The sequence below is a fragment of the Stenella coeruleoalba genome (genome assembly GCF_951394435.1).
Source record: "Stenella coeruleoalba genome assembly, chromosome: 11".
Lineage (NCBI taxonomy): Eukaryota > Metazoa > Chordata > Mammalia > Artiodactyla > Delphinidae > Stenella > Stenella coeruleoalba.
In genome coordinates this window covers 34,597,963-34,606,651 of record NC_137157.1, presented here as the reverse complement: position 1 = coordinate 34,606,651, position 8,689 = coordinate 34,597,963, and the positions used below count along the sequence as shown (strand labels likewise).

Below are 8,689 nucleotides of genomic sequence, written 5' to 3'. Positions count from 1 at the left end.
AATTCCTTTCTAGACTTCTGTTACCCATTAATGTGTTATTCCATATCTGAAACCCTGACAAAATAAGTGGATAAGCATCTTATATAATCAATATATGCTCCACTGAGGCATATATAAATATATATATAAATAAATATTATTAAAAAATATAAATATATGTTATACAATATATATGTTAATAGTGTATAATATGTTATATTATAATTATATATGTTAATATATATAACATTCAATTTGTTAGCTACTCTGAAATAAAGTTTTAGAGTTGAACTACTACTTTCTCCATTGATACATTATATCAATGATATAATACATAATGAATATAATAAATAAATATATAATCCATAAGTAATATATAATATATACTGTTATATATATTATTATATTATAAATATAATATATAACATTCAATTTAATAATTTAATTCAGTTCAGTTAATTTAACTTAATCTGAAATAAGTTTTATGGTTTAACTAATACTTTTCTTTGATTTATTATATAAATATTACAATGATATATATGTGATATGATATTTTATATATGTATATACACTTATAGTATATAAGTGTATACTATATATAGTATAGTATATATACTATATATAGTAAATTATATATAGTATAAATAGTATATATAGTAAATATATATATAAAGTATATATAAAGTATATATATAAAGTATATATAGTAAATTCAATTTACTAACTAACTTGAAGTAAAGGTTTTTAAACTTTAACTCTTTTAACTTTAATTTAGGTTAACTTGTTATTCTGTGTGTGTGTGTGTGTGTGTGTGTGTGTGTGGTGTTCCATTTCGTTAAGTACAAGGTGTATTTCTAAATTATTAAGTTTATTTGATGATTACAAAAGAGCACTCTGGTTCCCAATAGCTTTTACTTTTATGGCTCTATTCCATTCTGAAAGCTTTTCGATTACTCTCTAATAGGCTTAGCTATTAAAGATCTTTTAAATTTTAAATAGCATTTATTAGAATACATTTTTTTTAAGTTTTAGGAGTTAATTACCCAAATTGATATAAATATTCCCCTCATAAGGTGTCAAATTTAATGAATGCATGAGCCAATTTATTATCAAAAAACATAAAAGCTAAATAATAATATCTAAATCTTATAGCCATTTAATTAGAATAATTTCAAATGCAATACTTTTGTGTTTGACTTTGTCTGTGAGAAAACTGGTAGTCTTATTTAGGCTGGTCAGTGTGTATTAAAAATGTACATTCCCTATTATATTTAACACTATATTAATTTAAGTAACAGCCACAGTGTTTTAGAATGCAGGTATAAAGCCACTGTAGCGGACACTGTGGGTGCCCTGTCCAGATCTCCTGAATCCCTTTAACTGTTTCCCCAGCTTCTGTCCATTGCTTCTAAGAGTTTATACCTACAGTTCTCTTCAGAGGATTTATCTTGTCTCCTAGGAAGCTTTGTCTGCCCTCAAATGCAAACAACTGAAAATGTTTGGAAGTTTCACCAAGCACTCCTTGCCATCCAATTTTGGTTCCTTTAGCCTATCGACTAGTGTAGAAGTATGAAAATATAAATCCTGTGCTTTGAGACATGACAAACTCTGAGATATCATTTACACTCCAGAAATGCCCCACAGGATCAGGCCCAGGGTGAGTGTCCCCCTAAAATCGCACCATTTCTTGACTTCTTCCCCTTCTCTGTCCTGCTTCTCCCACCCTTTGGCTGAGTTATACTGAAAGTAATCTTTTAAATAAATCACTTGTATACAAAACCTTGTCTATTTCTACTTCTGGGAGAACTGACTTAAGACAGTCAACTTGTCATTGAGCAGCATCTTGCCATAGTGTTAACGAGAAAAGACAAGACACTATCACCCTCACCCTGATCCTAACCACCCTTCCAAAGGAAACCACCACTTTGTAAGGGTAGAGGCAACTGAACAATTCTTTTACCCTGTAGCTGTGCTGCTGTAGGTCTACATCGAAGGTAAAATGACTGTCCTTGTGCAGAACATTCAGAAGCTCTGCCCACCCTGCATTCATCCTCCCTCAGCATGAACATGGGACATGCAATTAGCTATGCAGATAACATTAGTCTTATTGGAATTTTTCCAATAAATGAAAAGAGCATTTGACTCTCACTGCATACCAAATGGATAATAGCTTCTTGTATGCAGTAAGGTTTTTCTAATCAAGTGCTTTAAAAGATATCTGTAGCCACTGTTTAAGTCCTGGAAGCAAAATATTCTTATCTTGATACGTTTGGGATTTTTTTCTCCAGAATTTAAATAACACAGCAGATGGCAGTATATTTGAAGCATTTCCAAATTATTTCACTTAAATGTAATTACATTATAGTCCTATTACAGAGAAAAAGAAAGGGGTGATAGAGGCCATGTTTAAATTAAAGAATCACATTCAGACTAAATTGTTAGGTATAAAAATACAGCTAGAGCAGATGGCAGAGGTGATATCATGCTTTGAAATCAAAATAAATCCTTGTTTTAATATAAATGAATGTTTTTGAAATGTGAAAAATTGTAATAAAAATAACTAATTTTAACCTTATTTGTTATTGTTTTGTAATAAGGGAATTTTTTATTAAAACAAAAACCTTATTTAAATGCAACATACATTAATACTCTTAAAATTCCCTCCCAGATTAATTAATGCTGCAATTTCCCTGCTTCTTTTAAAAAAAAATTCTCAAATTATACGAGGTTGTATTTCCCTGTGTGCTGGCATCAGAAATATACCCCAAAGAGCAGTATTATCTTTTTGTTTCATAAAATTACCATTTCTAGCAATAGGATTCTTGATTTTACACTTGTTTTTATCTTCTGGCCCTGATACATACGGTCCTTCAGGGGACAAAAAGTGTCCAGTGCTCTGCATTAATGCTTCTCAACTTTCAATTATGCATAAGAATTACATGGAAGAGTTGTTAAATCACAGGTTCCTGGTTGCCACTCCAGAGATTCTGTTGCAGTAGATCTGGGTTGGGACCAGAGAATCTGTTCTTTTTTATACAGTATAACCGTACTAATGCTGCCTGTACTAGGAATCACATTTTCAGTAACACCCTCTAAGTAAAGGTATTCTTTTTTTTCCAAATAAAAGATTAACTTGGTAGTGGTTTTCTGGTCCCATAAATTCTTTTCACCTCTCTTTCTATATATGATAGAGAATGCAAGATATTTTGTTTTTTATTTGCTTTGAGTTTTGAAATTGCAGTTTTAGGTTATTTTGCAGTATAAATTTTGGGATTCATCAAAAGCCAAAAGATTAGGTTTCTCAAAGCACATATTTTGAAGAAAATATCTAGCTGTTGACATGCTCATCAGAGCATCATGTCTGGAAAACTAGATAAATCTCCCCAAAAGAATTGACTTTTGAGGAGTAGTGTCAACTCATTTCATCCTCACAACTATCACTTCAGCTCTAACTTGCCCTCACCTGTCTTTCATTGGATGTTTGGCCTGTCCTTGATTGCTTGATAGCTTCCCATTATTTTTTGCCACATTGGGAAAAAGAAGTAAAAAGTGAGAAACCCCATACTGATTCCATCCTCGAAAGAAAAGTTACTCCATGTGGCTTGGAATTAACTAAACCTGGGACTGAATCCTGGTGCAGTTCTGGGACTCAGTCACATGGTATCTTCAACTTCCAGGCAGCTTGGGTCTATAATGACCTCCAAATCTCAGAGGACCCTTATAAAGTATTTTATCAAACAGTTATCTGTCTCAAATTTGAATATTTTATTGCAAAAATCTTAGAAGTTTTAGCCAGACTTTTGTTGTAGTTGTTAAATATTTTAGAGAAAATTTCATAGTTTTTCGTTATTGGATTGAAATCCTGGACACTCCATCTGTAATTATCTGTTTTATGAGATCTTGTACAAGATACTTTTCTCGGCTTCACTTTCTCTCATCTGAAATATGAAATGGACAAGATATCTACATTCACAGCTCAGAAGTCATGCTATTCCAAAAACAGTTCCTTGTATCACATTTCTCAAGTAATTTTCTTTTGGAGATGGTAAATATACAACATACTCTTTTTCCATGAGAAAGAAGGAAGATGAAGACAAATTAGGTTTGCATATATTTTCCAGAAGAAAACCATAATAAAATTATATATGGGATTTAAACTACTTACCCAGGTCAATTTCCTAATCTCAGATGTAATGTTTAGGTTCTCTATAAACTTGCATTGCTTCATTATTTATACCCTTTGAGAAATCATACTACTACTCACTGCAATTAATTGACATTAGAGAGTAATGTTATTTAATAGATTTGAAATATTATCAAACTCTAGATTTGTTTAATAGACATAGCTTTCTGAATTCCTAAAATGGATTTTTAGAGAGGCATCATAAACATATAACGAAAATTAAATACTTTTAAGCAGCATATTTATATAAGAAGATACAGTTTGAAACAAGATCTAAAAGTACTAGTCTCAACTTATACCATTCCTAATTTTAATAACAGTTTGACAAAAACTTGGCTTTTATTATGCTTCCGTAGAAATTCTTTAACTTTCAAAGGAGCCGGACCCTTGCCATACAGGGCCCCGGGCCAACCATTTTTACAACTTTGGCGCCTGTTGTTCTGCATCCAAGTTTGTCACTTCATCAGAGCTAAAGCATCTCTGTTAAATCTGGAGAACAGCTTTCTGGGCAGAGCAGGAACAAATCTCTTTGGCCTCCTCCTCATGAATTCCCTCCACATCGTCAAAAGAGTACCTCAACATGGTGGACATTCACGTTGGATAAATTGCATAGATAGTAAGATGGAGATGCAGTAGTTTAAGTGAAAAAGATAGAGATTCTTATTTAGCCACAAGTATAATACAAGCTAACAGTGTAATGATACTGTATATAGATTAACACCTTGTATTCTGCTAACTTCAGAAAGTTTGCCTAATTTCAAACCTTGTATCTGAAGAAAGTATTTTGAAAAGGTACCCAGAGTAATTTTTTTAAACCTTAATATAACATAATAAGAATGATTGAAGGAACTAATGCTAACAAAACCATCTGACCAGTTGTAGGTTAGAGATGGAGATAAATTATTGTTGGATAAGGAGTGGGAATATACTATTGTTTGTAAAAATTTACAGTTAGATTATTCTGTGCTATTCCTGAAGATGAAATTAGGATGGAGAAGGAAAATATAACTGAAACTTATTTTGGCTCAGATAAAAATCAGCTTCCAAGAAATCATCAGTGGATAGCAGAGAAATAAACTTCCTCACCAAAATGATTAGAAAACTAATCACTAAAAGAGGTGTGAGCAGATATCATGTAACTAATTCTTAAAAAGACTCCTACCCTAGAATTAAATTAGAAAATAGAACTGTTCTTCTGCCCAATTTAAAAAAAGAAAAAATCCATGATTCCTCAGTTTGAATGTGAGTTTCTTGAGGACAGGTCTTGCGTTCTTTCATACTCCTCAAGTTGGAAGCCTCTCTTAGAAATGGCTTCATGAATCACAGTGTCTCTTTTATCCTTAGTACAAGTGCATAATTTACCTAATGAGAGCAAATGAGCATCATAACAAAGGAAGAGAGTGATATAACCCAGTACTGAACACAGAGGAGATAGATGTTTTTAAATGAATGGATAGTTTTCAGTTTATCTCAAACCTTATTTTATAGAGCTTCATTTTAACCATTATTGCTCATGATTTCTTTAGCAAATGATAACCAGAATCATCGTTACTTTTTATTGCAATCTGAGAAGTGATATAAAAAAATTCTTCTGTCTATATAGCTTTAACCTTTGTTTTCCCCAGCAGTCTAGATTTCCAGTGGCAGAATGTTTCCTTGCAAATTTATAGATGATGGAATATAGGTAACAGAGTATAACTAAGATTCCGTCAAGTGTGTACAGTGGAAGGTTTTTTGTTTCACTTATTTATAGGGCATTTTAAAAGCGAAAAAATTCAGGGGGAAAACTAGCAAAAGTTTGAAAATGTTATTGCTTAAAAGTAAGCATCAGATTACATTTTAAAATAAGTTTCAAATGCTATGCTTTTGCTAGATTTTCATCTCGAAACAATTTCTATTTGGTTGATCTTTATGTGGTGTTTCATATTTCCTGCCCCTAAGAAAATGTTTTTGGGTGTATTGGTACATTACCTTTGTGCAACACCGTTACAAGTGTGTTTAAAGAAAAAAAGAAGAAAACAATCTAGCAGGTTAACATATTAACATTTCGGTGTTAGAAATAGAGGCTCAAATTTCAAACTGCTGAATGGGTTTGGTGCTAGGAGGTCATTCATCCCCTCCACAAAGATAGTACAAAATTGACAGCTTCGTATTAGGTGAACAAAATCATAGAATGAAAAGGAGACATACATAGTCTTCAGAATAAATCCTTTGTGTGGGTCCTTTCAAATGGCGCTGCACTATCATTTATATAAGGATGAATTTTCTGACATTTTCCAGTTCACAAAGATACATTCTCAAGTTTTCCTGAAGATGCCCCCATGTATTTCAAAGCTATTTTTAAATTTACATAATTAAAATGAAATAGGGGCTTCCCTGGTGGCGCAGTGGTTGAGAGTCCGCCTGCCGATGCAGGGGACACGGGTTCGTGCCCCGGTCCAAGAGGATCCCACATACCACGGAGCGGCTGGGCCCGTGAGCCATGGCCGCTGAGCCTGCGCGTCCAGAGCCTGTGCTCCGCAACGGAAGAGGCCACAACAGTGAGAGGCCCGCGTACCGCAAAACAAACGAATGAATGAATGAATGAATCTCATTTCCCCTCCATGTTTCTAATAGTTATGTTAAAACCTAAGGTATTTTAGTCTTTTCAAAAAATATTTCAGCCTTAATGCAAGTTAATTTGTCTCCTCAGAGGGCTTTTGATACTTTTTAAAATTAATTACAACACTCTGATATATTCTGATTATTTCAGGTTGAATATTTTGCTACAATTTCTAGTAACATCAAATAGTGAAGTATAAGATGGTGCAAAAAGGTGCTACGGAAGATATTCTACAGAGAGGAATAAATTAAAGTAAATATTAGATTTTCTAAATGTTAACTTTTAGCTAAAATAATGGTCAGAAGTTTTTATGCTAACCATACAATTTTTTCTCTTGTGAATCTTAAATTCAAAAAGCAAATTGTAAGTGCTAAACAAACTGCATGACAGAAAATAATCTTCTAGAGTTGAGTGTGCCTGCGGTTATATCTGCAAGAGAGTCCAAAGACGAGATTGACATCAATGAAAAGAACCTATAGTCAAGTTTCAAAGCATAATGCATCTCTTTTTAGTTGAAAAAGTGAGACACAAGAGGAGATGGAGGGTATTTTCCCCACTATAATGAGAAATATGATGGAGAAAAACAATAAAGGGTTGATTATGTGTCATAAGTGACAAAGGTCACTATCAAAGGATGCAAGGACCCCAGAAACGTGGATACGAAAATATTTGGTGATCCTCCCAATTGGAGGATTAGACATGTTTAACAAAACCTGTTAAACTCAAGCATGATCATATAACTTGCTTTGGCCAGGAAATGTGAGAGTGACATGTTCCATACTAGTCTGAAGGTTGAAATGTGGCTTACTACATTTTCTTGTCACTGTCAGCAATTCTGGAAGCATGCATCACAATAGAGTTTTCATCAGCCCACACCCTAGATAACTGTGATGAGCGTAACCTCCTTGCTTGCCCACAATAGAGATGAAACATGTGTGAGAAATAAACTTTGCTGTTTTAAGTAAGTGAAAATTTCAGTTTGTCTTCACTGTACCATAGTTTATGCTATTCTGACTGATACATTAAGCCATGTGGCCTATGAGGTCATCATTGGAAGTTATAGAAGAGAAAGATGCTCCCTGGTGGCTTGAAGGATTCTGAAGGATAGCGGCACATTTAAGATACTTCATTAATTTCATCACACAAAAAAAATGTATCGGGACTGGATTTCTGTAATTCCATTGTGGATATCTGTCATTCAAGAAGTTCACAGACACATATCACTAGCACCACACAGTGCAAATATAACATAGATTTTATAGGGGAAAAACTTACAAGCAGAGAAGTAGTAGAAAACATGCAGGCCTATGGTCCGTACAGGTACATATAAAATGCTAGGGTTTTGAGGGAGGCCAACAGTTCATACCCTGCTTCTCCACCTACGTTCTCATAGTACTGATAAAAAGAAACATCAATGTTAGAAAATGTACGGATACCCTCATTATAACTATGATGTTATGAGTATTGGAACAGTCCAAATGGTATCACCACTTTCCTAATCACCAGTTTTAGCCTTAGAACAACCTCCCAAGGATTTGAGCCTACGTAAGAGAAATTCCCAGTGATAGACCTACTGATCTGAGTGGAGGAGTTTGAGAGAGAGCAAATTCCCCTCACATAGGAACTTCTAAAAGATTATCTACACTCAATCAAGAAATTTCAATCATGATGTCAACTCACTCTTTTTTCTTCTGTGAGTACGAGTAAGAAGTAAGACAAGAGGGCAAGAGTATTTAGAGAAAAATCTCTTTTTATAGAAACTAATTGTAAGGGAAAAACCCTTTCTCCTTAAGAACATTTTACTGTCTTAACCATTTGAGTTTAACCATGAGGTCAATGGTGATCCAGAAGTACGGCTGGATGCGTTAGAAGACATCATTGATCTCTCAGAACAATCCTGATCCAGCCTTCTGGAGGCAACTCTC

At 33.7% G+C, this 8,689-nt stretch overlaps 1 long non-coding RNA gene across 2 annotated transcripts in view; it reads left to right on the top strand.

Moving 5' to 3' along the window:
• Window positions 1–1,066: 1,066 nt before the first annotated feature.
• LOC307194888 overlaps window positions 1,067–8,689 on the top strand; it is an 81,800-nt gene continuing 74,177 nt past the window's right edge. For both annotated transcript variants that reach the window (XR_013830649.1, XR_013830650.1), the window contains exon 1: window positions 1,067–1,636. This is a non-coding gene — a long non-coding RNA (uncharacterized lncRNA). The remainder of the gene's footprint in view (window positions 1,637–8,689) is intronic.